Source organism: Panthera uncia, assembly GCF_023721935.1.
Source record: "Panthera uncia isolate 11264 chromosome A1 unlocalized genomic scaffold, Puncia_PCG_1.0 HiC_scaffold_16, whole genome shotgun sequence".
Taxonomy (NCBI): domain Eukaryota; kingdom Metazoa; phylum Chordata; class Mammalia; order Carnivora; family Felidae; genus Panthera; species Panthera uncia.
Genome location: NW_026057576.1, coordinates 37,306,939 through 37,331,794, shown reverse-complemented (window position 1 = coordinate 37,331,794; position 24,856 = coordinate 37,306,939). Strand labels below are relative to the sequence as shown.

Here is a 24,856-nt window from a genome sequence, read left to right as displayed (position 1 = left end):
ACTAGAATCAATTGTTCTAAAATGTGCAAGGAACTGCAAAAGACCCTGAATAGCCAAAACAACACCAAGAAGAACAAAGCCAGAGGTATCATGCTCCCTGATTTCAAACTATATTACAAAGCTATAGTAATCAAAACAGTAGGATACTGGCAAATAAACAGATATACAGATCAAAAGAACAGAATAGAGAGCCCTGAAATAAACCCATACATATATACGGTCGGCTAATCTATGACAAAGGAGGCAAGAATATACAATGGAGAAAAGACAATCTCTTCAATAAATGGTGTTGAATGCATTGAATGCAATAAATGCAAAAGAATGAACCTGGACCATTATCTTACACCATATACAAAAATTAGTTAAAAATGGATTAAAGACTTCAATGTAAGACCTGAAAGCATAAAACTCCTCTAAGAATACATAGGTGATGAGCTCCTTTGCATTGGTCTGAGTGATATATTTTTGGATTTGATTCAAAAGACAAGGGAACAAACTGAAATAAGTAAATGGGACTATATTAAAAAAAAAGAAAAGAAAACTCCTGCACAGTGGAAAGAAACCATCAAACAAATACTAACGATTATATACCAACAATTAGACAATCTACAAATCTACAAGAAATGGATACATTCTTAGAAACATACAATTTATGAGGACTGAATCATGAAAAAACTAAATATGAACAAACCAATTATAAGTAAGGATGTTAAAGCAGTAATTAAAAACAAATCTTCCAACAACACCAAAGAACCCAGGACCAGATGGTTTCACTGATGAATTTTACCAAACATTTAAATAAGAATACCAATCCTAAACTCTTCTAAAAAACTGAAGGAAAAGGAACACTCTCAAGCTCATTTTATGAGGCCAGCATTACCTTGACATCAAACCCAGTTAAGGACACTACAAGAAGAGTAAACTACAGGCCAATATTCCTGATGAATATATTGTCAACAAAATTATCAATAAAATATAAATGCAAAATTCTCAAACAAAATTCAATGGCACATTAAAAAAATTGCACCTCATCATTAAATGGGATGTTTCCCAGGGATACAAGGATAGTTGAATATATGCAATTCAATCAATGTGATACAGTACATTAATAAAAGACAAAAATTATAAGATCATTTCAGCAGATGCACGAAAAGCATTTGATAAAATCCAACACAGTTTTATGATTAAAAACTCTCAATAAATTGGGCACAGAAGCAATGTAGCTCAATGTAATAAAGGTCATATATGACAAGTCCACAGCTAACATCATACACAATGGTGAAAGTCAAAAGCTGCTTCTTTAAGGTCTGGAATATGACAAAGATGCAAACTCCCACCAATATATTCAACACAGGATTGAATATCTGAGCCAGAGCAATTAGGCAAACAAGAAATAGAGGACATCTAATTTTAAAATGAGCAAGTAAATTTGTCTCTATTTTCAGATGATATGATCTTATACAGAATAAAACCTAAAGACTACACCAAAAGACTGCTGGAATAAATGAATTCAGTAAAGTTGCAGGATACAAAACCAACATACAAAAATCAGTTATGTTTGTATCTAAAAGAAATAAAGCAAACTCCCATTTACCATAGTATCAAAAAGAATAAAAACTTAGGTATAAACTTAACCAATGAGGTGAAACACCTATACACTGAAAATTATAACACATTGATGTTATATATGAACAAGTATACAGGTCTGAGATGTACATGAAGAGCTATAATCAAGAAACCAATATGTAAATTTTATATTTGTCCTAATCAGATAGGTAGAAATAACCATGAGTTTTGATCAAGATAAATGTTTGCTACATAAAAAGAAAAAGTGAGATACCCGTTAATGCATAATGAAGCAGGTATCTCAAGTTAGTTTTATAGATAAGGAAACTGTCTCAGATGAATGAAATGTTGGCTCAAGCAGCAGAACCCAAATTAGAGAGCAGGTCTTCTAATATTCTTTATTTAGTCCTAATTAAAAATTCATTATTTTAGCAATTATATCAGACTATATGTATTTTTTCATAAATGCTCTTTCAAGTGATACCTCCCTTTTCCTCTACCTACACAATTAGTTATATTAACCATGTATTTGTTTTTATATTGTCAATATATTGTTTAATAATAAATATGTATTACCATTCCAATTTACTGAGTTTAAGATTCTGATCATCACATTCAACTTTTCTTTTACACACACACACACACACATATAATCATATATAAAACATATAACTTATGATTATATAAATACAATATGTATTTATACATATGTATAAAATAATACAATATGTAATTATCTCACATTACTTAGTATAATACAACATATTATTTAATTATAATGATGCACATATAAAACATAAATATATATAGAAATATGTATATTTCTTCAGTGTTTTAATGCTTATTCCTGCTTCATTAAATATACAAGTTTTATGACTATGCTAGCAGTGAAAAAATTATTTATGATAGAAATTATTTCATGAGAGAGATCCAAACTCTTGGCATGCAAGAGCTACTAGAGATTTTGTTAAAAGTTAATACCAACTCCCTAGTATTCATTTTCCATTAATACCAATTTACCAAAAGGTTATCACTTTAATCTGTAGTTTGGATGTCAACAAACTAAAGGCCACAAGTCAAATCTGGCCTAATACTGGTTTTTGTAAATAAAGTTTTACTAAAACACAGTCAGACTCATTCAATTACATTTTGGCTAACCCTGCTGTTCTGTATGAATGGTCAGAGTTGTGAAGACAGCATATGGCACACAAAATCAAAGATATTTGTTACCTAATCCTTTCAGAAGAAGGTTGCTAAACCTTGATATAAATGATACTCCTGAAAGTGGCAAAATTGAACAGCTATTAGGAATCAGTAATTCATATTATTTATTCTGAATTGTATAATTAGAACAATTCCAAGAGGTCCTATTCTTACTCTTATTTAATGTATAGGGTAATTAATGCTGAGTATTTGAAGTACACTCAAGAGTTCAGTATTTGAAACCAGAATCACTCCTTTATTCCATACAGTGTCCATTTCCAGGATATCATTGTTTTTCTTTCCATTAACACAATATGAACTCAAGAGATGCTTTCCTACAATCCTTCAAAAATTTAGATACCTGTTTATTCCATATTTTACATATTTACTTTTTAGGGGAGCTATCAGGGTTATTTTATTATTATTAAAGAAGGTATGCAATTGAAAACTTCACGCATTTAGAGTACAGTGAGATACATTTTAGGTGATGGAGAGAATAGTTGCCTTAAAATTCACAAAATAAAAGTATCAGCCACTTCACATATTTAAAATACAATGTTGCTATCACAAGTGGGAATTTATAGTGCCTTTCAAAGAATAAGTTACACATGAGCTTACAATTATAAGGAATAAAGAGTTTTATTTTTTTATGAATTAGTCTATTCAAGCTTATCTGTAAATAAAACATTCTAAAATGTGACTGAAGTTAATGTTGCATAAATTATAAGGCAAAGATAATACAAAGTATTACAAGTAAAAATGTTATTTCTTATTGATTTTCTTAATTATCATTAGTTTTTCAAGGAACACAAGCTTACGAAAACAAATAATCAGTTAAAAATAATCAACTAGCAAATATTTTACAGATAGTTTCATATATACAGTGATGAATGAAGCCACTTTTTGCTACATGTACATAAAACAGTCCCCAGTTCACTTTTACAATAGTCTATATGTTCTATTATATTTTTGTCACCAGCTCATATCCCTTATTCCAAGCTGCTTGATATCAATTAATATCAAAGAAACCTCTTTCATACCTATATACAATCAAGCATTGGGTCAGCTACATTTTCTAAACCAGAGTGAGTTTCTAAGGAAAATTATTACACTAAGTATCCAAGCAAAATGTGTCCTGGTATGTCCCTAGTGGCATTCTGGACATTGTAAATGAAAGACAGATAAGCACTGTGGAGCTCTACTTCTTATATGATTGAGTTCTTTAAGGATCATTTATTCACACAATCGGCACCAATCAATACCAATTTTATGGGTGTTAACATGGGTTTGACTAGGTTTCTACCCTGTCAAATATAAACGAAATTGTTAGTGACTTCTGTCTGACACAGATTGCTTCACAAAAACACGTTAGCACTGAATGAGTATCACACTTACCTCAAACTCATGAGGTGCTTCTGTTCAACGGGTATAAAGTGTTAGCTATGTGAGATGAGTGAGTTCTAGAGAGCTGTTGTACAACATTGTGCCAAAGAGTTAAAAATACATTATTGTACATTTAAAAATTTAAGAGGATTAAAAAAATTTAAGAGGATAGATCTCATAAGTGTTCTTAGCATAACTGACAAAACAAAAATGTTCTGTTGTCACAAGGTTGATGCTGATGATATACATATAGAAAAATTCACTTTATTTTCATGTGATATTTAAGATATTTTGTGCCTAAAAATATACAAAGAGTTTATGAAGTTACAGATTTCAGCCTCATCTGTCCAGACCATGACCCATTAAATAGGAGATTAAGCCATAAACCTACATTCTAAGCAAGCAGTACAAAGAATTCTGAGTTTGGACATCCATGAAACAGAATCTGAGACATGCTGATACAAAATTGGATAAGTAGCCTTCAGATAACGTGTTTTATATTAGTCATTAATATTTGTCATTGTAATAAAATATATGGCTCTTCTCCCTAGAAAAATGACTGTCTAAATATTTACACATCTTGTCGTATTAACAGTCCTTGTAATGGATACGAAATTAAGTATATCCAGTTATAGAATAACTAGTAGATTTGTGACTTATTCCTACCTTAATCTGTAGGATATGCATTTTAGAATCCTTTCATTAAAAGACACAGAACCACTGAGACTTGATAAAGTAATGGTGGTATGGTGTGAGTGAGCTTATAGAACTGTATTATGAATAGCAGGAATTTTCCTAAATAAAATTCTAATTAGTATTTAAGCTAGGAGGTCATTCAAGATCTAAGTCAATTTCTATAGTTAATGCACTTGTGGTTAAATTCTTGAATCTGTGCTCTATTTTTCCATTAATGAGCTTCTTCGTGTATTTTTGCTTCTCTTTCCTTCTCTCCTTATCCTCCCATACCCCCATATATCTCCCTCAATCAGGCTTTTTGCAGAATTTATTCATGGGAGGGGAAAAAAAAGGTGGCCTATACTAATTTATTTTTACTCATTTCAACTCAGCATTTCTCCACAAGTCAATTCATGGATCAAAATCAGTCCAGACTTAACACATTGCAAACTTCCTGCATTCAGACAACCAACCTGAGTCCCAAGCTGTAAATGCACACATAAACACTGCTTTTCCTTAAAGACCCTAGTCCCCCAGTGAAGCTGAGAGTAAAATGATTTCTTTTACAAGAGAACTTATAGTGTAGTCAATGTGATTAAACTCTTCAAGATATCTGGGAAAATAATTAAAACTCAATGAAGTTGAAATTACCTTATCTATAAATTATGAAAATAGAGTAGATTTTTCTCTAAGTTCCTTATGCTTTAATAGTCATAGTCATTATAACACAAATAACTTTGTTAGCAATCATGTAAAAGAACACTAATTTTGCATATCTTGTAGCATTTTTAAATGTGTAAGAAATAGCAAAACAAAGAAATTTTATCTAATCAGACCACAAAGGCCATCAAAGGTAAAATGTTAATCCTAAATACATTGCAATCAAACCAAAAAAAATTGTAAACACAGAATTCTACATAAGCCAATCATTACTGTTTTAGATTTAATAATAGGGAGTGTATATATATATATATATATATAAAATAGTGGATATATGTCTTATATACAAACACACATATCTGTATAATAATTGCATAAGAGTAAATTTTGTTCTAATTTTTCATGATATATGAAAATTACTGCCAATCGAGCAGTTCTTGAGTTAATCTAATTTCTTGGCATTATTTTATTCCATTCTCTAAACTACCAACAGAAATAATAAACATTTTTTAATTGTCTCATGATAGAAGATGAATTTCACTGTATGCTGAAGAATAAATCCAAACTAATACTTGTAAATCTTCATTAAGGAACCAAAATTAAAATTAGCTTAAAAATATTGTTGAGTCAGTATAAAATTTACTTAAAAACATACACACTAAAATGGTGGTTCTCAGATTCTACAATGCCTAAGAATCATATGGAGAACTTGTTACAAGAATTTCTTGACTCACCCCCAGATAACTCAGGTTGCCGTATGGCAAGTTGGGGGCCATGAATCTACATTTCTAATACTCTTATAGGTAATACTGAGGCTGCTAGCCCTAAAAACATTATTTAAAAACCACTGTTTTAAAACATCAAGCACTCTCTGAAGATTTTGAGACGTTAGGGGGGGAAATGATGATTTAAAAGATAAAATAGATATCTCTGGCTTTTTTCCTTTAGAGTTAATAACAAAACAACTTTTATTGTTAATATACTGATAAAAGAGAAGATTCTAATTTAAACTCAGAAAAGAGTGAATGAGTCATGCCTAGATTTTAACATCATCTCTACTACCCATTAGTTTGTGACTTTAAGTTACTGAAATTTCTCTGACTCAGTCTCTGTCTGCAATGTGCCTCTATTAAAATATAAAATATTGTGAAGGAAAGCAAACAACTCTTTGGGAAATTGCCTTAACTAAAGCTAATCCCTGATATGTGCCTTGGCACAGATATTGTTTTATAAAAGAATATTTTAATGAACTTATGTCTGCCTCAAAAAGCCATTGTTGAGCTTTATTTATTCATGAATTATATAGGATTATATTAAGGAATTAGAGTCCATGCCTTATTCTCTAATTTTCATTAATGTTTAAGTTGGAAGACTTTCATCAATCTGCTTACCTCTGTATTTAACAATTCAATATATTGCCATGTAGCAATAAAATGACATCAAAATCATTTATCCTAATAAATTGTGATGTTAAATAGAAATATTTCTGAAAGTTTTAGATGTATAATTAACTATTTATATTTACCTGACACTAGGATTAAAGTCTTTGGGGGATGTAGGTGGGAAGAATGATTAAGTCTCTGGATTCAAAATTTATTAACTATAAAAATGCCTGTCTCAATTTTACTCTAGATCTTTCGTTTTCAATTTAATATTTAAAATAACATGTTAACCTTTTCTTCTAAATGAGGAAGAGGCATTTTCACTCTGAACCCATCTTTTTAGTCCACTATCTTTTGATGTATTTTAATCACAAGTGATAGGATATGTGTGATCAAGTTAGATGAGTCCTAAGAATAATTCTATAGAAAAATTCTGGAACAGATTTCATTTAAGATAAAAAGATGAAAAAACATAAGACTAGTTTTATATGAAAAGAAAAATCCATTTTTGCCTAGACCTTCAAGATGGAATGTGTGACATGATGACTTGAGCTGCAGCAGCCGTATTATAAACATGAGACAAGCTCCCTTCCTCCAGATATTTTGTAATGTGAAATAATGGAATATCTTGAGTAAGGGAGCCACTGTTGGTCCAATAACCTACTACTTGCTGCCAAAATCTTATACCTAGTAAAGAATATTAATTTATCTTAGCAGCTATGTTCAACATTTTTTAAAGGAAAACTGCTGGTTTGCTGAGCTAAACTAATCTCACAAAACTATGATATGTGTATATAGGATATACAAGATATATGGAATGGCATTTCACTAAACTGTATGTACATTCTCATGCTACATTAACAACTCATGGAAGAGGTAGTGATGTCTTCCAGACTTCAGTCTATCTTTTTGTGAATAGCAACTGTCATCTCATTACATGCCTCAATATAACAGGAAAAAACACATACATTTTAAAATATAAATCCAAGGCAACCAAATAAATAATGTTTGCTTATTTGAACATGTGGCTGCTCACATTGGAAAATAAGAGATTTATAAATGAAATGTAGAAAAAAAAATTCCACCTCTGTTAAAACTATCACTACTGAAAAACTCGTTTATCTTTGTCTCCTCCCTGGCATCAGTCTACCTTCTGTTTCTGGGTTTGACTATTTTAGATCCCTCATCTGAGTGGAGTCATACAGTACTTGTCCTTCTATAGCCAGATTATTTTATGTAGAATAACATCCTACAGGTTCATCTATGTTATTGAAAATGGTAGGATTTCCTTACTTTTCAAAGGTAAATATGATTCCATTGTGTGTACATGAGTGTGCATGTGCGTGTCAAATTTTCTGTATCTACTAGTTTGCTACAGACATTCAGATTGTTTCCATATCTGGGCTGTTGTGAAAAATGCTGCAGTGAACACAGAAATGCAGATGTATCTTCCAGATTCTGGTTTTAATTCCTTTGGATATGTACTTCGCAATGGAATTACTAGATCACATGGTAGTTCTATTTTTTATTTTTTCAGGAACTTCCACACAGATTTCCATGGCAGCTGCACCATGTGACATTCTCATCAAGAGTATGTAAGGGTTCCAATTTCTTCAGATCGTAACACTTATTATTTTTTTTATTTGCTTTGGTAAAAGCCATCCTAACAGGTGTAAGATAATATCTTATGGTGGCTTTAATTTGTATTTTCCTGACAATTAGTTATGCTGAGCTTTTTGTTCATATACCTGCTAGCTATTCATATGTCTTCTTTAGAAAAAAAAAATGTCTATTCAACTCCTTTCCTCATGTTTTAATCAGGTTATTTGCTTTTTTTGCCATTGGCTTCCATAAATATTTCGGACACTTGTGGTATGGTTTGCAATTCATATGGTTTGCAAAGAATTTCTCCCATTGCATAGGTTGTCTTTTCATAGGTTGACTGTTCCCTTTTCAGTGCAGAAGCTTTTTACTTTAATGCAGTTTACTGTCTATTTTTGCCTTTTTTGTCTTTCATTTGGTATTTTATCCAAAAAATCTGTGTCAAGAACAGTATCATAAAGCTTCTGCCTATGTTCCAATGTTTTCTTCTGGGGGGTTCAATTTTAGGTTTGCTATTTAAGGATTCAATTTCATTTTTTTGCATGTGGATATCCAGTTTTCCCAGCATCATTTTTTGAAGAAACTATCCTTTCCCCATGACAATTTTATTGAAGATCAATTGACCATATAGGTATGAGTTTATTTCTGGGATCTCTATTCTATTCCACTGCTCTGTATGTCTGTTTCTATGCCACTATTACAATGTTATAATACCTGTAGCTTGAGATCACATAGCTTAAAGTGCCTAAAATATTTACTATTTTTCTCTATAGAGGTAAAGTTCACCCACCCTGAATTAAACAAAAATGTGACTTTAGGAGATATCCAGCATCACCCTAAATCCAGGGACAATACTCCTATGTGAATTACGTAAAGCCATCATATCCAGAAAATCGTGTTTGGCACGGCTATCACCTTTTGGGTTGGTCATTGACCACTGCGGCCCATAACCCATGAAGGTTGCCAGAGAGTCTATCTTTCAAGCATCTCTGAGTAATATAGTTCTTATCAGCCCAACACCGTCCTCCACAGTAGGGTGCAGATGTGAGCTACTAACAGGCAACAGCTATTACTGCTGGGAAATTAGTGTCCAGGCCCAGTAAATGGTGTCTGGGCAATGCAACAGCATCTGTTACAGGCAGAAACACTAGTGTCTTATGTACACTGAAAAGATTTCACTGCAAATCATGTGTCTGAATACCAAGAATATGTAATATTTGCATCCTTAAAAATCAAGAACTAATACATGTAGTGTTATAACATTCTTAGGAATATACCTGGTAGCATCAATTACAGTTACAAATATGCATACTCTTTAAGCCAACAATCCCACTCCAGGGAGTTTCCCTATCTATATACCAGAAAATAATTACAAGGAAGTTTAATGGAACATTTTAATGATATTTACAAAGAGTTTACCACAAAAAATTGTTTTGTTCATAACCAAATGAAATAAGCATAGAAAAAAATTTAAAGATATATGTTAAAGTATTAGCAAGAATTGTCTTTGAGTGATAAGAAATAGTATTTACTTCTCTCATGTTTTATTTCTGAACATGTTGTTTCTATGAACATATAATACATACACACACACATAAAGGACAAACTCATGGAGTATATAAACTCTACAAATGATGGAATATTTTTTAAAATTTGTATTATGGAGATGTTTAAACAAAAAACAGAGAGCACAGTATAATAAATACCTGTACACATCACTTAGATTTAACAGTTGCTGACATTATGTCACAATTATCTTATTTCATTGTTGTGTTGAAGTATATTAAAGATACCAAGACATTTCACTCCTAAATACTTCAGTATTCATCATTAAAACATAATATTTTCTAACATAACCAAAATATTGTCAAACTTCTAACACAATGATTAATTTGTAGATTTCACCTAATAACCATTCCCTATTCAAATTTCCCTAATCATCTTTTTCTTTCAATTAAAAAAAAATTGTGATAAAATACAAAAACATGAAATTCATCATCAAAGCATTTCTAAGTGTATAATTCAGTGATATCAGGTAAACTCATACTATAGTACAACCATCAACTACCATCCATCTCCAAAACTATTTTCATCTCAAAAAACTGAAAATCTATACAGATTAAACAATGGCTCCCCATTCGCCCTTCTCCTCAGCCTCTGGCAACCATCATTCTACTTTCTGGCTCTATGATTTTATTACACTAAGTACCTCATATAAGTAGACACATACAGTATTTGTCTTTTTGTGATTGACTTATTTCCTAATGTCTTCAAGGTTCCTCCACGTTGTAGTGTGTCAGAATTTCCTTCTTCTAAAGCCTAAATAATATTCCATTGTATGCATACATCACAGTTTGCTTATCTATTTACCTACAGATACTTGACTTCCTTCCACACTTTAACTACAGTTGATACACCTGCTATAAATATCAAAGTGCAGATATCTCTGACACCCTGCTTTCAAATTTTGAGTATATACCACAAGTGGGATCACTTAATCATTCCGTAAATTTATTTTCAACTTTTTTGAGGAGCCACCCCAATGTTTTCCACAGTAGCTATGTCATTTTAGATTCTCATAAATAGTGCACAGGACTTCCAATTTCTCCAAATCCTTGACAACTCTTATTTTCTGTTTTTCATAGTACCGATCCTAATGGGTATGAAGACGTATCTCATTACAGTCTTCATTGTCATTTCTGTAGTATTTAGTGACATTGAACATCTTTTCATGTGCTTAGTGTGTATTTGCATATCTTCTTTAGAGAAATTTACAGTCCAGTACTTTGTCCATTTTTTAATGCAGGTGTTTGGTTTTTTGTTGTTGAGTTTTAGGGGTTTCTGTATTTTCGGAATAGTAATATCAGATATACAATTTGCAAATATTCTGTCCCATTATTACTCTGCAAATATTCCCATTATTACTTTGCGAATACTCCCTCCCATTCTGTAGGTTGGCTTTTACTCTGTTGATATTATCTGTTTAAATTTTCATTAATCTGATTTGTCTAATTATTTTATTTATTTATTTATTTATTTATGTGTGTCTGTGTGTCTGTGTGTGTGTGTGTGTGTGTGCGCGCACATGCACACGCGCACGCCTTTGTCTTTGGTATCAGATCCAAGAAATCACTACTAAATCCAATGCTTTGAATCTTTTCCCCTATGTTTTCTTCTAAGACGTTTATAGTTTTAGGTGTTACAAAAAGAGCTTGGGATCCATTTTAAGTTAATCTTGGTATGTAACTTTAAGTAAGGATCCAGCCTTTTTCTTCTACACTGTGGATATCCAGCTTTCTCCAGTTGAAGAGACTGTCCTTTCTCCATTGAGTTGTCTTGGTACCCTTGTCAAAAATCATTTAGCCACATATGCAAGAGTTAATTTTGGGCTCAGTACCACTATGCTTTGATTACCATAGCTTTGTATTAACTTTAAAATAAAGTGTAAGCCCTCAGGCTTTCTTGCTTTTGTATTTACCGAAATTTCTCCATTTCATCAAGGTCATCCAATTTGTTGGCGCCATTTTTGAAAATAATCTCATATTTTTTTTTTATTTTTGTAAAATAGATACTAATGTCTCCATTTTCATTTCTGATTTTAGTAATTTAAATGTTCTTTTTTTTGTCAATCTAGGTAACAATCTGTCAATTTTGTTGATATTTTTGTAGAACTAATTTTTGGTTTTGTTGATTCTCTCTATTGTTTTCTCTATTTTAGTCTGCTGTAATTTTTTAAATTTTTTTTTAGCATTTATTTTTGAGACAGAGAGAGACAGAGCATGAACGGGGGAGGGTCAGAAAGAGAGGGAGACACAGAATCTGAAATGGGCTCCAGGCTCTGAGCTGTCAGCACAGAGCCCGACGCGGGGCTCAAACTCACAGACCACGAGATCATGACCTGAGCCGAAGTAGGACACTTAACCGACTGAGCCACCCAGGAGCCCCTAGTCTGCTCTAATTTTTATTATTTCCTCCTTTTTATCTAGCTTTGTATTTAGTTTGTTCCTCTTCCTTTACTTCCACAAGTTACAAAGATAGTTTATTGATTTAAGACCTGTCTTTTTATTTTTTAAGTTTTATTTACATATTTTGAGAGACAGAGCAAGTAGGGGAGGGGCGGAGAGGAGAGAGAATCCCAAGCAGGCTCCGCAATGTCAGAATGAAGCCTGATGTGGGGCTCAAACCCATGAACCATGAGATCATGACCTGAGTCGAAACCAAGAGTCAGATGCTTAACTGACTGAGCCACCCAGGCACCTTAAATTAAGACCTGTCTTCTTTTTTAATGTGAGCTTTTATAGCTGTAAGTTTCCTCTTTGACATTGCATTTTCTGTGTCCCATAAGTTTTGGGATGCTGTGTTCTCATTTTAATTTGTCTCTATTTTCTAATTTCCCTTGTGATATCTTCTTGAACGCACTGATTTTTTAAGAGTGTGTTGTGTAATTTCCTCAAATTTGTATATTTTAATAAAACCAACAAAACAAATGTCTGGTCTATTTCAAATATTATAATAGCATTGCTGTTTTATCAACATAAAATTTATTTCTCTTTCCTAAAACATAAGTTAACATGAAATTATAAAACTATATACCCTTTATATTTATTGTTGAATGTATTTTTAAAAATATTTGAGTGAACTGAGTGATGTGTCCTATGCCAAACGATATCCCATTCAAGTTATCTAAATTCTTCCTCCATTTCTCTAACAATTTGCCCTGGACCTAACACTGCTGAGGCTGTGCAGTTGTAGACAGTTCAGTGTATTAGATATTTACACTTTCAGTTGATGTGCTGTGATAAGACAAGGTCTCTAGAGAGAATCCAACTCCCAGCAATTTGCAAAGCTCAATGAAAACTCTGCAGTTCATTACATTTTTTTTCATAGAATAGAAAGCCAAATTATCAGTGATAATATCCATGAGTAATCAAATTTTAATAAACCAACCAAATAAACATCTGGTCTATTTCAAATATTGTAATAGTACTGCAGTTTTATTTCAACATAAAAATTCATTTCTCTTTTCTAAAAATATAAGATTACATGAAAATCTAACAATATTTTAAAAGTTTTATTTTCTCTTTATCGTTTCCATAATTTGTCTTTTTCATTCTTGGAAATATGATATAGAAGCGGCTTAAAATGTCACAAAGTCCACCTCTTTGTTTCCTAAATTATTCAAAACTATAAATACCAATTCAGCCAACAAGAATATATTGCTCTAGGTTAGCATACAGGAAAAAGAGATAGTGGAAAAGCAAATTAGAAAGTGTACATATTTTGAGATGCCTGGGTGGCTCAGTCAGTTAAGCATCCAGCTCTTGCTTTCAGCTCAGGTCATGATCTCACAGTGCATGGGATCTAGCCCTGCTTCCAGCTCTGTGCTGACAGCAGCACACAGTCTGCTTGTGATTCTTTCTCTCTCCCTCTTTCTCTGCCCCTCCCCCGTTAATGCTCCTCTCCCCTGTCTCTCTCTCTCAAAATAAATAAACATTAAAAAAAAAGTGGACATATTTTGGAGAATACCTGAGGAAACTGCTGTTTTACCCACTTCACTTGGTCTTAGCCAAAAGGCCGAGAAGCGATGTGTTTTACCCACTTCAATACTACCACAGTCTGACAACACGACTGATGTTACAGATGTGAAATGAGTATTTAATTTCCTTCTACTCTGGACTGTACTTTTATGTTTTTCCTATGCAGGCCAAATGATTTTCATTCCAGTGTAAAACCCACTTAAAATAATAATGCATTATTAGAAAGTTTAAGAAAATTACAAAAGGCAAAGTTTTCATGTCACAGCTAAAATTTTATTCATTCTTTCTTTTCATTCATTTAATAAGCACTCATTGATTTAGCAATATGCTGACATTTCTAAGAAAACCACAATGATGGGACTCAGGTCTTTCCCTCCAGGAAAATATAGTATACTTTAACAGTACTTGGGTACATTAATGTATTCAAATGAGTAAGTTTACTAAATTATCAAAGGGGCTATTACAAAGGTTTGCATAGTACCCATCTGAAACCAGTAACAACAAGCAGTCAATTCTATCTGTGAGTAAGAATAGTTTTGCTGTTTTATGATAATGCATTTATTCAGTGCATGTGTGTGTGCTGAACATCTGTAACTCAAAGCATGCACAAACATAAATAAGCCGAATGAAGACAGAATTCTCCAAGGGGGTACTACATGATATTTCACAACAAAGCTTTTCGGGTTCTGATAACACAGGCAAAAAAGTAGCTGTCAGTTTCCATATTGGTATTACTTTTTTAAACTTATGCTAAATTAAATGTCAGGATAAATAGCCAAAGAAAAGATAAATAGATAGGCTTTTTAATCAAAATGGTAATAGAATTTTAATGCATTTCCCCATTGAGCTGTTTTATCCTTTCGTCTATGAAGCAGGATTCTTCTCTTGTATGCTACCTATGATCTCTTCCATCCTGATTATTTTGCCTATCCCACTCAAATTGATATCTCTCTAATCCTTAATTTATCACATTGTCTCGATCTACTTAATATCTTTTTTCCTTGTGATTTCTGCCTTAGCTTGACATTTTCCAAAACCCAAGGGTAGAAATATGTTAAATTCAACACTTATAAATAATTCCATCAATACTGCAAACAAATGAGAGCAGCAGTGGCTATACTTCTATCAGAAAAAAAAAAAAAAAATTATTTTAAGTCAAAATCTGCCCCAAGAGACAAAGAACATTATATAATGATAAAAAGGTAAATTCACCAGGAAGATGAATTTATTTATAATTATAAATATATATGCACCCAACATCACAGAGCCTAAATATATAAAGCAGACACTACCAGAAACGAAAAGAGAGACAGCCACACAATAATAATAGGACACTTCAAGACACTACCCTCAATAATGCGTAGAATATCCAGATACAAAGCCAATAAGGAGATAGAGAACTTGAACAACATTATAGGTCAAATGGACCTAACAAATATGCTCAGAGAGCATTCTACCCAAATGGCAGGGGCATTCTTCAGTACGGATCACATGTTAGGTTAAAAACAAAGTCTTAACAAATTTACAAAGATTGAAATCACAGCAGGAATCTTTTCCCAACTACCATTAAATGAAGCTAGAAATCAACAGCAGAAGAAAACATGAAAATTCAAAATATGTAAAAATTAAACCACACACTCTTGAAAAACCAACAGTACACACAAGAAATCACAAGACAAATTAGAAAAAAATCTTGAGACAAATGAAAACATTACATATCAAAATGTATGAGATGCAGTATAAAAGGGAAGTTTACAGTGATAAATGTCCACATTAAAAAAAAACTCAAATAAACAACCTAACTTTACACCTGAAGAACTAAAAGAACAACAAACTAGCCTAAAGCTAATAGAAGAAAATTTTACACAGAACAGACATAAAACAGATAACAGAAAAATATCAAGCTTACAAAATAGATAAATTAAAAAAAGACAAATTTTTGGCCAAACTGGGAAAAAAGGGTGAAAACTCAAAAGATATTGGAAATAAAAGAAGAGACACTACAACTGATGCCATAGAAATATAAAAGGATCACAAGAAACTGCTATGAACAACTGTATACCAACAAATTGGACAACTTAGTGGAAATGGATAAATTCCTAGAAACACACAACCTACCAAGACTGAATTGTGAAGAAATAAAAAAGAAAAATGTGCAGATCAATAATGAGTAAGGAGAATGAAACACTAGTTAAACCTCCCTACAAAGAAAAATCTCACTGCTGCATTCTACTAAACACATCAATGAAGATTTAATGCCAATCCTTCTCAAACTTGGCCAAAAAAATGAAGAGGAGTAAATATTATCACTCGTTTTGTGAGGACAGATTTACCTTGATAGCAAATCCAGACAAAGACACTGGAAGGAAGGAAGGAAGGACGACAAAATCCAACATCCCTTATAAGCATAGATGCAAAAATCCTCAACAAAATGTTAGCACACTGAATTCACTGACACTATTGTAAGGATCACACACCATGATCAAATAGGATTTATCTCTGGGCTGTGAAGATGCTTCAAAAAATGCAAATTAACAAACATGCAAATGCAAATTAACAGAATGAAGGTTAAAAATCACATGATCGTTTCAGAAGATACAAAAAAAATATTTGACAAAAATTCAATACTTTTATTATAAAATCTCTCAACAAACTAGGAATGGAAGAAAATTAAAACAAAATAGTAAAGGCCATATATGAAAACTCTACAACTAACATCATACTCAATGTAGAAAACTTGAAGGCTTTTTCTCTAAAATCAAGAACAAAGCAAAGATACCCCTTCTCACTAATTCTGTATCACACAGTGCTGGAAATCCTAGCTAGAGCAGCTGGGCAAGAGAAATAAATAAATTATACCTAATTTGGAAAGAAGTTAAATTACCTCTGTTTGCAGATGACATGATTTTGTATATAGAAAACCCTAAAGACTTCAATAAAAAAAGGGTTAGAATCAATAAATGAATTCAGTAAAGTTACGGGATTCCGTATCAACATACAAAAATCAGTTACATTTCTATACATCAAAATCAACTATCTGAAAATTAGAAAATTACGAAAATTTTTAAAAATTAAAAAAAAATCTGGGGCACCTGAGTGGCGCAGTCGGTTGAGCGTCCTGACTTTGGCTCAGGTCATGATCTCACAGTTGTGGGTTCAAGCCCCGCATCAGGCTCTGTGCTGACAACTCAGAGCCTGGAGCCTGCTTTGGATTCTGTGTCTCCCTCTCTTTCTGTCCTTCACCTGCTCGCTCGCTCACTCTCTCTCAACAATAAAATATAAAATCCTAAAAAAAAAATTTTAATTAAGAAAAAATCCTACCTGCAATAACACTGAAAAGAATAAGATACTTCAGTGTAAATATAATTATGAATGTAAAAGATTTGTAAATTGAAAATTATAAAACATTGCTGAAAGAAATTAAAGAAGACACAAATAAATAGAGAATGCCCCAAGTTCATGGACTGTTCCAGAGACAGGCATATTCTGTCAATTCTTCTTTGACAAGAGTGTCAAGAACCCATAAGAGAGAAAGGAAAGTCTCTTCAACAAATGGTGCTGGAAAACTGGATACTCATATGTAAAAGAATGAAATCGGTGTCTTATACCATCCACAAAAAATCAACTCAAAATGGACTAAAGACTTTCTTTTTTAATGTTTATTTATTTTTGACAGAGAGACAGAGAGGCAGAGTGTGAGTGAGCAGGGAAGGGGCACAGAAAGAGGGAGCTACAGAATCCGAAGCAGGCTCCAGGCACTGAGATGTCAGCACAGAGCCCAATGTGGGGCTGGAACTCATGAGCCAAGAGATCATGACCTGAGCCGATGTTGGATGCTCAACCGACTGAGCCACCCAGACACCCTAAAATGGATTATAGACTTAAACATTAAACCTGTAAGTATAAAACTTCTGTAAGAAAACATAGGCAAAAACTTTATGGCATTAGTCTTGTTGGCAATGATTTCTTGGATATGACACTAAAAGAATAGACGTTATAAGCAAAAATAGACAAATGAAACTATATGAAAGCAAAAAGCTTCTACAAAGAAAAGAAAACCACAAACACAATGAAAAGACAGCCTATGGAATGGAAGAAAATATTTGCAAACCATATATCTCATATGGGGTTAATGTTCAAAACACATAAAGAAGACCTCAAGTCAATAGCAAAAACAAACAAAAAACAGAAGAAAACCCCCAAAACAACAAAAACAAGCCAAACGTCCCGATTAAAAAATGAGCAAAGAATCTTAATAGACATTCCTCTGCAGAAGATATGCAAATGGTCAACAAGTATATAAAAAGAAGCTCAATATTACTAGTCATCAGAGAAATGGCAATCAACAACATAATGAGATGTCATTCTACATTTCTTAGGCCAGCTATTATCAAAAATAAAAAAATAACAAGTGTTGGTGAGGATGTGGAGAAATTTGTAACCATGTATATTGCTGGTGGATTATAAAACGGTATAGCCACCATGGGAAACAGTATGGTGCTTTCTGAAAAAAATTAAAAATAGAACTATCATTTGCTCTAGCAATCCTATTTTTGGGTATGTATCCAAAAGAATTGAATTCAAGTCCCGCACTCCCATGGTCACTGCAGCATTATTCACAATAGCCAAGGTATGAAAACAACCCAAATATCCACTGTTAAAATCAAAACAAACTTGAAAACTCTATGAGCAGATAAAACCAATTTAACTTACTTTGCAAAACTAGCTTGACCTGGGTCATTTCTTATTTATGCCTCTGGAAATCATGGGCAAAACTTACACTGTCTCCCAAGGTTAATATAAGGTAATTACTGACCAATTTACCTATCATTTTGGGAAATTACAATATTATAACCAATCTCTGTAAAGAATAAACATTTAATGTCTTCTCACTATATAAGCTGCTTTATAACAACATACCCCTGAGTTTTATTCCATGTTTTGGCTTGAGTACTCTCAATTCACAAACTATCTTTTTGGTGTGTGCACAATAAGCTTCAACAAATTCCATTTTGGTGATTCACTGGTTTTGTGCTGTTTCTGAACTTTTGATACCATGGAAGAATTGATGGATAAAGAAAATGTGGCATTTGCATGCAAAATATTATTCAGGCTTACACAAAAAAGAAATCCCACCATTTACAGCAACATGTATGAACCTATGGGCCATAATGCTAAGTGGAATAAGCTAGTCACAGGAAGGCAAATCAGGAATGATTCCATTTGTATCAAGTATTAAAATAGCCAAACTCTGAAACAAACAAATGGTGGTTTCTAGGGGCTGGAAGAAGGATTATGGGAAGTTGCTGTTCAAAGGCTATAATGTTTCACTTATTCAAGATAAGTTCTAGAACTATACTGCACAATGTTATGCCTATAGTTAACAATACTGTATTGTACACTTTAAAATTTGTTGAGAGGTAGACCTCATGTTAAGTTTTCTTACTCCGATAAAAACACTTAATTTTTCAAAATTAAGAGAAATAACACCTACTTTAAGATAACACAGGACCCCTCGCTGCTGCCGTGAGGAGGAGGTGGTTCCTAGGAGAGGAAAAACAGGGAGAGCCAGAGCGCCGGGGACTGAGGGGAGGAGCCAAACCGGCCAGCTGTCACTTTGTCGCCAAACCTCCAACAGCAGGAACCAGGCTAGCGGCACGCGGTGCTCCTCCCTGAGCTGCAGGGCAGGCTGGGAGGGTTGCGCGCGCAGCCAGCGCCCGGGAGGAGGCGGGGCCGAATCGCACGCGTGGCAGTGTGGCTGAGGGAAGCTGCCGCCCTTTTCACCTTCCCTTCTTGTCCCCTCCTTGCTGCACTTCTCTCAGACCCCATGAAGAACAGCACCAGGTAGGCACCGCCATCAGGGTCGCTAAAAAGGAGCTCCGCTCCAGCCACACTGGAATAAAGACCTCCGAAAAAGAACAGTAAAAAGCAAGTGAACATACTGATGAAATACAAATGAAAAAGATTTAATGAACAAGCCAGTAAGGAGATTTTGAAAGTAGAACAAAAATATAAAAAACCTCTGACAATCTTTTTTCTTTTCTTCTCTTTTCTTTTCTTTTTGTTTCTTTTTCCCCAGAAGAGGCTGGAATTAAGCACCATAATCCCACATTTGGGGGGAATCGCATTTGTCAACATCCACAAGTTGGATGTTGTCTGCCTGCTTGGGGAGGCACTTTTATACAAGAGTAAAAGTGACAGAATTTAGAGATATTAAATCAGGTTACAGAATAGATTTTTGTTTTGATGAAAACCCTTACTTCCAAAATAAAGTTCTCTCCAAAGAATTTCATATGAATGAGAGTAGTAATCCATGTTCAAAGTCCGCTGAAATCAAATGGAAATCTGGAAAGGATCTGACCAAAATTTTCATGTCAAACACAAAATAAACCCAGGGAGAGACAGCATGAGGAACCAGAGCCTTTCTTACCCTGGTTTACTGACCATTCTGATGCAGGTGCAAATGAGTTAGGAGTGGTCATCAAAGAGTTACTTGGCCAAATCCATTACAATATAGTTTCTGACATGAATGATGAGAGAAATGAGTCACAATTGTTTTTGTTTCTTTCATTCCTTCTTCCTCTTGTGCCTTGTGACTCTATTTTTGAGGTCTCCTTTCTTTCCATTTTATCATGGTTCTCTACTTATTTAGGGGTGGGGTATACCTTGAGCAGAATAGAGTGGGAATAGAATCTCTACCCCTTCCTGTTCCAAATTCGTTTTTATCTCTTCCTGTCTCAATTAAAAACTATGGAATTTACACCACCCTGCTCTATGGGAAAAAAGAAATCCCTCTGCTTCCTTATTTCTGCTGGAATCTGGAGGATACGAGGCTCCTGTACAGTAGTGCATAGAACTCTGTTTTTCTCTTTCCTCTGTGTATTGGGCTCAGAAATCACACTGCCTCTCTATGTGAAAATGGACAATTATCATTTACCAACGTGTATTTGTCTTCTTTCCCTTGATTACAAAAAAGAAAGAAAGGAAGAAAGGAAGAAAAAAACTCAAAAACTGGGGTTACAGAAGGTCAGCAAATGGAGGGTTTGAGATATTTGGGTGGTTTAAGTGGGCATTTTTAAAACATGGTTTTTTTCTTTGGCGTGTTAAATTATGATGTTTGACATCCTTGCAGTTTAAAATGACAATTTTGAAATCAAATTCTCTCTTAATGATGACATGAACCTTGCCACCCAATTGACAAATCAGTAGAATCTGTAGAATCTTATTTGAAATAGACATACTCTACCGTAATTTTGTTCCTATTTATTTTTAATTTTTTTTTTGTTTCACTAGATAGGAAAGATGATGCTCAGTTTTAAACATTAGAAGTGTACCAGGTCTTTGTTACAATAAAACTACCAAAATGTACACAAAGAATTTGATGCTTTCCTCTCAGAACAGATATACTTAATATGTCTTTGCAAATTTGACTTGTATAACATATTGTCAAACTTTGTTACCCTAACTCTGTAGTTTTTGATTCCCAACTTGCAGGATGACCTCAGAGCTATGTGGATGCAGTAAAGGGATTTGAATCAATGGATTAATGTCTTCTCAGCTTGAGAACATCATGGGTAAGTTTTGCCATCAGTTTCTAAAACTTACCACATTATTTAGGATACCAGATCCATCAAAATTCAGTTCTGAGTATAGTGTATCCATCCTTGATTTGTATCTTGAATTGGCTTTAAAAATTTCTATTTATTTATTTATTTATTTATTTATTTATTTATTTATTTAGAGAGAAAGAGAGAGAGACAGGGACAGAGACAGAGCATGTTGGGGGAGTTGGAGAGGGAGACATAGAGTCCAAAGCAAGCTTCAGACTGTGAGCTGTCAGCACAGAGCCTGATGCGGAGCTCAAACCCACAAACAGTGAGATCATGACCTAAGTCAAAGTCAGACGTTTAACCAACTGAGTCACCCAGGTGCCCCATCAAAATGGCTTTTTTTTAAATGGGCCTTTATTTACCTGGTAATAGTGCCACCTTCACCATCAGACAGATCTGGTGATTTAATTCCAAGTTACACAGGGACACTGCTGGTATGTCTTCACTTTCACTCTGAAATGTGGCCAAGACAGACACTCAGAGGAAGAAGTCTGTGTTGACTATAAGAAACTCAAGTTATAAGTATTTTTGTCTCTAAGTACCAGCTATTTAGCATATATTTCTCAAATGAGACTCATCTGTGTGAATTTGGATGCAATGACAGACTCTGTCTGCTAAGGGCTATTGTGCATAGAATAACATTTTGAGAAATTTAGCTTAAGCTAAGCATAAGCTTTTTAATGCTATAAAATATATTAGCCAAAATTAAATGCCACTTAACTTTTTCAGAGGTGAATTAATGGACACCTTGCTCAAATTCAAAGCTTTTTGACATATAAAACTTTACTAGTGGGACTATTCCATCAATAGGTACAATGTAACCAAAACCTGTCTAGACAGGTGGTATGTAGTAGTTTCTGCACTGGTTTCTGTTTAATAAATGCATCACTCTATACTGGTCAGGAATCTTGCTTCAATAAAGAAACATTTATATGTATATAGCATCTATGTATGTTAGAAAAGAAAAGAAAAGAAAAGGAAAAAGAAAAGAGGAAAGAAAAAAAGAACTTGTCTCACTAATAGCAAGAAAATAGAGGCCAGGCTTAAGTGTTTCACCACCAGAAGAGAAGTGATTACAGCCAATCATAATAATGACTGACAAGGTTTAAGTAATAGCCAAGAGGATGTAGCATGAAAAGGATAATGAATACAGTTCACAACCATATGCTATGGAACACAACCTCCTCAGGAAAAAGACAGGTGGGCAGCCAATAAGTTACTATTCAATTTGTGCTAACAGAAGAAATCAAGGATGGGAGCTCAGGTGGCTGAAAACATTTAGTCCTTTTAAGAGTCATGACCCCTTGCCAAGATTCGAGTGTTAAGCCAGTTATCAGACATTGAAACCATTGCTGGAAGAGATAGTTATGCAGGAGAAAGGACCGTGCAAAACCTTATCTATTACACGCAAAATGGATACACTAGTCCTTCACTAAAGAATCCCTTAGTCATTTCCTCTGGTAACTGTGGACTGGGGAGTAGATTGCCAAACAGGTTGAGATATGTTAGAAATAGGGTCTGTGTTGACACTAGCACCTGGAGACCTAAAGCATTATCATATCATTGTGCCCCTTCTCTATTGTATATGGAGTATATTTGGTAAATATGTGAGGAGGGGAGGTAATAAATAGATCCTGGCCAAGGGGCTGGCTACAGACCTTATCTTGAGGATATGGTTGCCATTTTATCACTACTTTTTTTTAGTCCGAAGAATTATCTTGGAAGGAAATTTTAGGGCAAGTCTTCAGAAACTACTCTTTCCTGGATAAGAAAGTAATTCAAAAATTTTATGTTGCATCCCATGTGGCTTAGAAAACACATTGTTACCCTCAATAATTTACAAGGGGCAAGGATAGTGGTCCTTTGATTCACCAGTCTGACTGGTGCTGGATGGGTACTGGATGATGTCTGTATCCTACTGCAAGTTCAACCTAACTGTATGTAGTCCAAACCTCAAATACCTTTGCTAAAATTTAATATAGCCTCAGTCATAGGATGTGTGGCTGATCTGAAAAATTTACTCTTTTCTCTCCCTCTAAGAAAATATAAATAAAACCAGTTCACATCCACATGGAGTAAATGAAACTGACAGTTTTGTTCCAGTGCTCTGTTAGCTCTTCCATCTTAGCCATCAATTAGTCAGAAGAGATATGAACTATCTGCATAGTCCATAAACATCAATGAAACACTAATAATGAGTGAAGTTTTATATGTGTAATGCGTTACAATGAGTGGTAGAGTACACAAGTCAGACACATGTGCAGGAAGCCTACACGCCCATGATATCCACCATTGTGGCACCAGTGTCCTTTCTTCATCTTGTGTCTATGGGGCTCTCTTACGACTAGACAAAAGAGGATAAGAAATCCTTATTTGGTTTATTGATGGTTTGTCTCAGTATGAGGGTGCAAGTCAAAACCAGTAACAATTGAATTATACTACTATAATGGTTAGCCTTGAAAAGTAGTGACAAAGGAAAATCTCACTGGGCATAACTTCAGACTGTGAACATGGTCATCCACTCTACATGGACAGAGTAGTGGCCTCAGGAGAGAATAAAAATAGAGTCACAGACAATAGAAAATAGAGAAGTTATTCAGGATCCTGGATCGATAAAGTATTGCAATATTGAGGAAAAAAAAAAGAGGTCTTATACATAGGCAAATGATGTAAAAATGTGTCACATATTATGTTCAACCAGAATGTGTCCACCTCTGAAAAAGGACGAATCCACTAAAAAGCCAAAATGACCCAGCAAAGGGGCTTTTGAAAGCCTTTGTAATTGGCAACTGCCAGCTTGGCATAGCAGGCACATGAAGGAAGTGGCCATGGTAGCAGCCATGAAGGCAATGCCAGGGTCCAACAGCATTGGCTCATGCTTTCGTATTACCACTGCTAGTCTCCCTATAGCTAAGCCAGTGTTCAATCTGCTAGGAAGAGAAACAGTTGCAGGCTATGGCATCATCTCCTGAGGAAACCAACAGCAGCTTGATGATAAAGGACCACTGGTTTATTCTCAAAGATTAGGTATGTATCTGGATATATACATATATATACATACATATACATATATATACATATATATATACATACATATATGTACATATATACATGTATATACATATATATGTGTATATATATGTATAGACATATATATACATATATATATGCACAGCCTCAGTGTATCCAAAGATTTATTTGACCTATTGGCATCAGATAATACTTCAATTGCACAGGG

General features: G+C 33.9%; 1 long non-coding RNA gene and 1 pseudogene across 1 annotated transcript in view; one reads left to right on the top strand and one right to left on the bottom strand.

Annotated features, from left to right (window-relative positions):
- Positions 1–19,655, bottom strand: part of LOC125933847 (uncharacterized) — a 263,942-nt gene extending 244,287 nt beyond the window's left edge. The window contains exon 1 of the long non-coding RNA XR_007461119.1: positions 19,503–19,655. This is a non-coding gene — a long non-coding RNA (uncharacterized LOC125933847). The remainder of the gene's footprint in view (positions 1–19,502) is intronic.
- Positions 19,656–19,825: 170 nt separating this feature from the next.
- Positions 19,826–24,590, top strand: LOC125934019 (protein SET-like; annotated as a pseudogene).
- Positions 24,591–24,856: the final 266 nt, after the last annotated feature.